Here is an 8,741-nt window from a genome sequence, read left to right as displayed (position 1 = left end):
GAAATACAGAATTACATATTGGGTACATATTTAAATACTACAAGAAATTCCATAAATGTGTAAAATTTTATTTATTTATTTATTTTATTCTGCTCACATACCAGGTGTAGCTTAGTGATAAAAATGTGCTTTATCAGTGAGCTACATACACGGTTCTTTTTATCTTTTTATTTTGATTCCTGTGGATCTCGCTAAGTTGCTTAGTCTGGCCTTGAACATGTGATCCTCCTGCCTTAACGTCTCAAATTGCTGGGATTACAGGCATGTGTCATTATACCAAGCTATAATTTTATTTTTACATATCAGTTAAAAATAAATTAAAATTAAAATGAAGAAGGAAATAATAGATATGTGTAAGGGCTGAAGAGTTAGAAACCCTCGTTCATTTCTAATAGAACTGCAAAATGATGCAGCCAATATAGAAATATGAATGTTGGTTCCTCAATAATAAAACAGAATTTCTGAACAATCTTTTCAGTTGTTATTACATTTTCTCATAAGACCTTTTCCATACCAAATTGTTCCAAACTAAAGGTTATTAAGGAATGAAGATGTAGGACCAAGTCCTATTTTTTCTCTATGTATCTGAACATCTGACTGGTTTTTCTAGATCTTGTTTAACTGAGGATATAGTTGTGTCTACTTTTCTTGCATTACTGCCATATTCATGTGATGTAATTCTCTCTTCTAACAAACTTCCTTAATATATATATATCCTGCTCCCAAAGCACCAATAAACCTTATAGTCTCTTAGATAATATCTTTGTAGTAATGATACACTGTCCTAAATATTAAAAATGATGCATTCCAAAAGTACTGAAAATACTTTGAGTTACTTTCTAAGGAAATGAGAACTTCATGAAAAAAATATTATCCCCCAAAGATTTACCTGGTTCTGTTTAAGTGTTGTGTTTTTTATATTTAAAAGGGTAAAAAATACAATGAAAATTTTAACAGAAACAGAATATACCAGTCTAAGCATAAACAAACCAACAGGTGAAGCTTTTTCATCACTCTAACCTGAAGATAAGAATGGAAGTCTAAGCATATTGTCATATGGTTTCTGTGTCTCTGTTTCTGTATCTCTCTCTGTCTCTGTCTCTTTCTCTTTTTCTCAGTGTCTCACATGGATGTACACATACATGATCCTAATTGTATACTGATATATAGATATGTGTATCAGTTGGTTTAGATATGGAAAAAGTTATTACTTTAGGTATATATAATGTTTTTTAAAAACTCAAATGTGAGTTAGTAAAAGAATGATTATACTATAGGAAAGAAAATGCTTAAGAGACGCTTAAAAAATAGATGTTTAATGTGTTGTATATATGCATTTGTTCTTGTACTTTTGTTTCTGATACCTCAAGTAAATATTATTTGGTCTAGGGTAATTAAAAATGGATCTGCATCCCTTGTCAGTGCTAAGTTCAGAAGTAGACAAGTGTTCCAGGTCTAGTTTTTGGCAAAGTTTTGTCCTTTAGAAATGAACTCAGAAGAAGAATCCTTTTCTCCCTTTGAGTAATGGTGTATGAGAATTTAGCCTCTACTCTTTGACTATAGTTCGGGGAGATGATGCTACAGAAAATGGCAGAAAACAGAAGTAGATTTATAGGGCTTGTAAAGACACTCCTAAGACAATGAATTAACCAAACTTTGCTGTACATATTCAGGTACATCTTATTTGAAAAAAAAATACATTTTATTCTTTGAATTTCCTACTGTTCTTTATTGAAATGGTCCTAACAAGTGCATTCAGTTGACAGCATTTGAAATATGTGGTTGTAAATTTGACTCACTTGAGGTACTTTAAAACAAAAACAACAAAGAAAATGTCCAAAAATGCCAATCTCCATCTGCAATAAAGGAAGTTATAATCTCTGTCAGTGATTTGAAGTTCTCTTGAATATTTACAATGAATTTTTTCTCATTAAATTATTTTTATTGCATTCAATTAATTATATGCACATTTAAATTATCATTATTTCTAGAATCAAGGTATGACAATATCTCATTTATCTTTAAATTTCTCTTTGTCTCAGCATATTATCCCATTTTATTTAAATATTTAAAACAACTTATCTCCTCTTCCTCAGAAAGAATCTATAAGTAGATTTTTTATGTGTTCTCTGCAGAATCTGTAAATAGTAGTGGCAATTTCAACACAGCTACAAATTAAGCAACAGTATAATTTTTAGTATCCTCACACTTAGGTTGTTTATTCACATATATGTTAAAGTCTTAGAAACATTTTCATCACATTCGAATTTGTGTATTTATTCATTTAAACTCATTATACAATGTTTCAAGACTATAAAGTTAATACAAATAATACTGCCATTAATAAGTAATATATGCCACTCAAAAACATCAGGGGGCGTGGCGTACACGGGGGCGCGGTCCTGGCGGTGACTGTGCGGGAGGTGGCTGGCCGGGCGCCCGCGGGCGGTACGTGGGCTATGGGGGCCACGAGCTCCAGCCCTGGGACCGCTGCCGTGAGCGTTCGCGGGCGTCATTGTCCTGGACACGGGAGGGAGTGTCGCGATGAGTGTAGAACAGCGGTGCTCGCTCTAGCGACTGACGGGGTTCGGGACTGCAGCGCCCACCGCCGGACAGTTGCGGTCCGTGGTCGGAAGCCACGCAGTGCCGGAGGAGGCGGTTGCGGACGGGCGGGGCGGGGTCCTGGGGAGGTTAGGACCCTGGCAATGCGCGCCCATGAGCGGGGAGGTCGAGAACCTCGCTGAGCAGCCGGAGTCGGTGACTCCATGGGAGCCGTGGGCGAGATTTGCGGGCAGACTTTCCTCCTCATCTAGGTCTCCCCACCCAGCGTTCACAGTTTCTTTCCGTTTTCTAGCCGGTCGCGTTCATCGCCTCCCTGCGGAGTTCGGGGACTCTTTACTTTTACTCCTGGGTTTCCTTCACGTCCGTGTCTCCCACTGGAATCTTTTTTGGAAGTTTGGTGAAGTTTCCTGAAATTTCAGTCTGACGAGTACAAAGGTGGAGGATTTCAGTTTTTCTGTTAAGTGAGAGGGTGATTGCTCACAAACAGAAAAAGGCAAAGAGAAAACGCATTTGGGTATCAGGCCAACTCTACTGATGTTACAGCTTCTGAAATGGGACAGAAGTTTGTAAATTCTAACTTCATTTTTAATCCGGACTACATCCAGGAGTTGGTGAATGATATCAGGAAGTTCTCCCCTATGTTGCTGTATTTGAAAAAAGCTATTCTTCAGGCTGTTTTTAAAAAGTCATTCATATATGAAAAGCATCAGAACCTCAATTCTTTTGATCTTAAAAATGCTGCAGAAATGCTTACTGCAGAAGTGAAAGTTGTGAATTTTACAGAAGTTAATGAAGAAAACAAAAATGGAAGTGTTTTCTTCCATTGAAAATTTGGCATTTACCTTTGGGAATAGCTTTACAAACTTCCTTATGGGAGATGTAGGCAATGATTCATTGTTACAACTGCCTGTTTCTCGAAAAAATAATTTTAACATTTCTGAGGACTCAGTCGAGTTAACCAAAGAAAAACGAAATTTTTCTCCTAAAATATTAGACCGTGTGCTGTTAAGAACACTGATTTTGTTGAATTGACCTTGTCATATGCCAAAACATGGTCACAATATACAAAGAACATGGTGTTGTGATGGGCTGACAGATCTGACTCCATGAGAATGTTATAGGCCAGACTCTAAGGGAAATGATTAATCAGACTCCATTTTGCTCTGAGACTCCATGTTATGTAGGAAATAAGCTTCTCCATGGGAACACCCAGCCTCTGTATCCATCATCAGTTACTTAGTGTGACATGTTTAACAATACAGAATGACAATCCCTATGTAAAGAAAAAGTGCTCCTAAACAATGTACCATGTGAACAGTGATTGTGTGGATGTGTTAGTAACCATTCTTTAGTTTGTACCTAGGTAAGGGTTGTTTTGACCCGCTTCCCATCTGTTGATGATCTCATGATGTTAGTTTGTAATTTCAAATCATAGCAACAGACACTTATGATTGATGTGATTTTTTTGTATAAAAACCCCTACAACCCTATGGTCAGGGCTGTTCTCCCAATAGCCATTTTTGGGGCATTGTGTGAGAGAGTCAGCTGGCCGGCTTAATAAAGACTCAAATTTGGACTTCTCAGTGGTGATGGGTCTGTTCTTAAGTTGTGCCCCATAATAGTGTCATGGGTTGAAAAAAAGCTTAACTTGGAATTGGAGTCCACCAGAAATATTGTAAAGTTGACAGAGGCAACTAGAGTTAACATTGGACTACAGGAGTTTATGCCACTACAGTTTCTATTTCAGTGCTCTCTTCAATCACATAAAAAATAGTCACCTTTTACAACAATTTCAGCTCTCCAAGCCAACAAATTTGTACAGTCTCTACTGGGGGGGGAAATGAAATAGAAAAATAAAGGAACTTTGGAAACAGGAACAAAATAAAATGCTCGAAACAGAAACTATTCTTGATGGAACATCAAGATGGTATGAAAAATCAAAATCTTCCACGTTTTGTGCAGAGGAGGAGCATCAGTGCTCAAGTGGTAGATTAGCAAAAAATCTCAACAAACCATTAGAAAAAAAACGAAGGTTGGAAGAAAAAGCTCTTCAAAAAGTAGAAGCAGCAAATGAACTCTACAAAGTTTGTGTAACAAATGTTGAACAAAGACGAAATGATCTAGAAAATACCAAAAGAGAAATTTTAACACAATTCAGGACACTTGTTTTCCAGCATGATCTTACCCTTAAAGCTGTAACAGTTAACCTCTTTCAGAATGCAGCACCTGCAGGCTGCCTCCCTTGCCTTGAGTTCACAGTTTCTCTCTGATAATGCCAAACTTCATGATCCAGGCCAAGAGTACAGTGAATTTGTGAAGGCCTTAAATTCAACTGAAGAAGAAAAAGTTGATGGGAATGTAAATAAACCATTAACGAATAGTTCCCAGACATCTAGATATGGCCCTGCTAACTCTATAGAGGATGTTGTGTGCCTTCCTGACAGTTGTAATAAAATTGAAGAGGACAGATGCTCTCACAGTGCAGACCTAACTGGTTTTTCTTTCATAAGATCAGGGGCATTTGGGATGGTTAGTGACTCAGAGTACTAGAGGGAGCAGTGAATCTAGATCTTGGATTCAGAATCTGTAAGTCCATGAGTCTTTCATCAAAAACTTCCACAAACTCCATTCAGTGGAACCGTGTCTTCTGCAGATGATTTAGATGAAAGAACGCTACCTTCCCCTTCAGAAACTGAACCCAATTCCCTTGGAGAATTTAAGAAAACATTAACGTCAAAAGCAGCTGTCATTCATAAGTTCCGAAAATTGAGATTTCCCCACAAAATGCAGAGATTGTGAAGGCATTATAGTATTCCAAGGTATTGAATGTGAAGAGTATCTCCTTGTTTGTCATCAAAAATGTTTGGAAAACTTAATCATTATCTGTGGTCATCAGAAACTCCTGGGAAAAATACAATTATTTGGAGCCCAATTCACACAAGTTGCAAAAAAGGAACCAGATGGCATTCCTTTTATTCTCCAAATATGTGCCTCAGAGATTGAAAATAGAGCCTTGTGTTTACAGGGAATTTATCATGTTAGTGGAAATAAAACAAAAACTGAAAAACTATGTCAAGCTTTGGAGAATGAATGCACTTGGTAGACATTTCAACATTTAATTCACGTGACATTTGTGGAGTCTTAAAATTATACCTTTGACAGCTCCCAGAAACATTTATTTTATTCTGATTATATAAGGAATTTACAGGCCTTGCAAAAGAGATCCAACATGTTAATGAAGAACAAGAAACCAAAAAGGATAACCCGGAGGACAAAAAATATCCAGATATGGGTATAGAAATAAACCAAATTCTTCTAAAAAGCAAGGACCTTCTAAGACAATTGCCAACATCAAATTTTAACAGTCTTCATTACCTCATTGCACATCTTAAGGGTAGTAGATCATGCAGAAGAAAACAAGATGAACTCCAAAAATTTGAGAATGATATTTGGACTCAGTCTCATTAGGACAAGGCTCACAACCACTCCTGTCACCACCTCATCCCTTGCTAAATATTCAAATTAGGCATTGTTGGTAGAGTTCCTCATTACTTACTCACAGAAGATCCTCAATGGGTCCCTACAGCCTCAAGATGTTATGTGTAGTGCAGGTGGCATTACACCTCAGGTTGATCAAAACTGTCCTTCAAAACCTCTATTATCATCAGAAGAAAGAAACTCAGAACATTCCACGAAGCCTCTATATTTTTCTTCAAAGGAAGATATCCCCACTGCAGATAATGAAAACAAAAATTTTGAATCAACTACATCATTTGAGGAATCAGAACACAATCAAAATGCATTGGAAAAATGTGATGCATGTCTCATTCATAACAAAGAACTTGAATCATTATCCCAAAAGATGAACAATATTTTTAAAACCAGTAAGCCATCTATTTTGAAATCTGATAGAGCAACAAACAATATGCAGAGGCATACACCAAGGATCAAGATTAGACCTGTAAGTTTGCCTGTAGATAGGTTATTTCATGCAAGCTGTACTAGTGAGAGAAACAGCAGAAATGTGAGAAAGGTTAGTGCAGACAAGTTTTGCAATAATCCTACCCTTGAAGGACTTAATAGAAAAGATACCCCTACTGAAAAGTGAAAAGGCGCCCAGACAAACCACTCTGGACCCAGAACTCACACAGGAGATTTTATTAGGCAGACTAACAGTGTCTGCCCTGAAGAGAGAGAGCATGGCGGGGGAGCTTCCCTTAAGAAGTTGAATTTCCTGGGCTAAGTACCAAATTTGCTGGTTAATCCAATGGCTGCTGAGCACAAGCTGACAGGTGGACCAATGGTTGGCTAGGATGGCAGACTAACAGCTGGGGGTGCTGTCATGCCTCCTTGCCTTTCCCTGCAGTCTGTCCTGCACCCTACTGCCCAGGAAGGAGCCCCACGAGGTCATAGGGTGTGCTGGTCTTAGGTAGCCCGAGGCCCAAGGAGAGAGCCAGGCTGCAGGAAAATCCAGTACCCGCCTGCTGCCTGCTGTGGCTAGTCGAAACTCAGCGGATTCACGTGGGCAGAGCGCTGCGTATGCAGCTGCAGACCTGCTGCGCGGCATCCGCCCGTTGGACAGCCCACCAAGCAGCCCACTGAGCACTACACCTACTACTGTTTGTTCCAAGTTTAATAACTTTGATCAGCAGATTCTACCAAAAACTCAGGGAAAACAATGTGAACAAAACAACTTAACTGCCAAGACTACAGTGATTGTGCCTAGTGCACTCCAGGAAAAAGTGACAATGAGCGTCAGCATCGTGGTAACAATTTCAGCAGTACCACACAACCCAGTAAGCCATACACAGAGCCAGCCATGTCAACAAGAGAGGCATCAGAAAGATGGTCCTCCGATTCTTACCCTCTTACTCCTGCCAGAGCACCCAGAACAATGCAGCCCCAGCACTGGATAACATTTTATACGTCGTACTCCCACCAGCAATGTCAGGGGAACTGAAGAGAGACCAGCTACCTTCAGCAGCAGTGCCTCCTGGCACAGCTCATACTCCCCTGAGTCAGGTGGAGAAATCATTTTAGACTTGGACAGCACATCAGCCTGACCTTTGCAGCCAGGTGGTAAGCCTGAAGAGAACTCTGAGGAGACCAGCCTGCTTGATGTAACTCCAACTTGCCAGAGACCCAGACTAAAGTGAATGCAATGGTTTGAAGACTTTGAGATGAAATCCCACAATTTGTGTAGGGTTGTCAAAATTCAGTTTTTCCTTTTGTTGTTCTGTTTTATGTTATTGTGTTTCTTTTCTGAAAGAATGTTTTGACAGGGTTCCTTTTGTATAGGATTGCCAAAGTATGTATTTTTCTGTTTGTCCTTGTATCATATTTGCTAGTCATATTGCATGGTAGTGTTTTGATAGGGCCACATTTGTGCCTCACTGGAATTATATTTAAATTCTGTGTTTTTGAAGTTGTACATAAAATAAGTATTATAATTTTAAAATTTCAAATGATTTTCCCCATAATATGGTCCATTTAAATGCATCCCTAATGTATGATATAGATCTCAACAAATCTGCAGTGTGGATATCCTATTGATGAAAGAGAATTTTTAAATTAAAAAAGTAAAACAACTCAGACAGTTCAAAGACTGTTAACTTCTTAACGTAAACATCACAATGTTCTAATGCAATTCTATAATGGTCAGCATTGTGTGGAAAAAGACATGCTTATACCCAGTGGAGAGTTTTCAGGCACTTGCATTCAGAGGCATATTATAGATAGGCACTTGGTTTCACTCCAAAAAATAAAGCTGATTTTCCCCAACTGCAAGGCTGGGTGCTTGTTTGTGGGATGTTTCTGCATGCAGGTGCCTGCTGCGGGTAGGGGGGGTCTTTGTTCAAAGGTTGTGGATATGTTTTTTCTCATACAATTTTATAGGGCATCTTTGACCATTGTGTGTTTATAGTATGTATGTGAGCCTTTATTTTTTAACTGGGAATTCATTTAACTTTTTAATATTTATATAATGGCCAAAAAGTTTGCAAATCTGTATTAATTGCATTCTAATTGTCAGTTTTTACATGTGGTAGTCAATTAAATTGTACAAAGAAAATGCACTTAAACCTACTTTTAAATTATATACTTTAGTTATACCTTATTTGACTTTAGATGGTTTTAATACATTTGATAGTTTTTTACCCCTTAGCTTAATCTGTATAAAT

At 38.2% G+C, this 8,741-nt stretch overlaps 1 pseudogene; it reads left to right on the top strand.

Annotated features, from left to right (window-relative positions):
- Nucleotides 1-2,354: 2,354 nt before the first annotated feature.
- Nucleotides 2,355-7,765, top strand: LOC124994176 (rho GTPase-activating protein 29-like; annotated as a pseudogene).
- The last annotated feature ends 976 nt before the right edge of the window (nucleotides 7,766-8,741 follow it).

The sequence above is a fragment of the Sciurus carolinensis genome, chromosome 10, assembly GCF_902686445.1.
Source record: "Sciurus carolinensis chromosome 10, mSciCar1.2, whole genome shotgun sequence".
Taxonomy (NCBI): Eukaryota; Metazoa; Chordata; class Mammalia; order Rodentia; family Sciuridae; genus Sciurus; species Sciurus carolinensis.
This window is presented reverse-complemented; position numbering and strand designations above follow the sequence as displayed.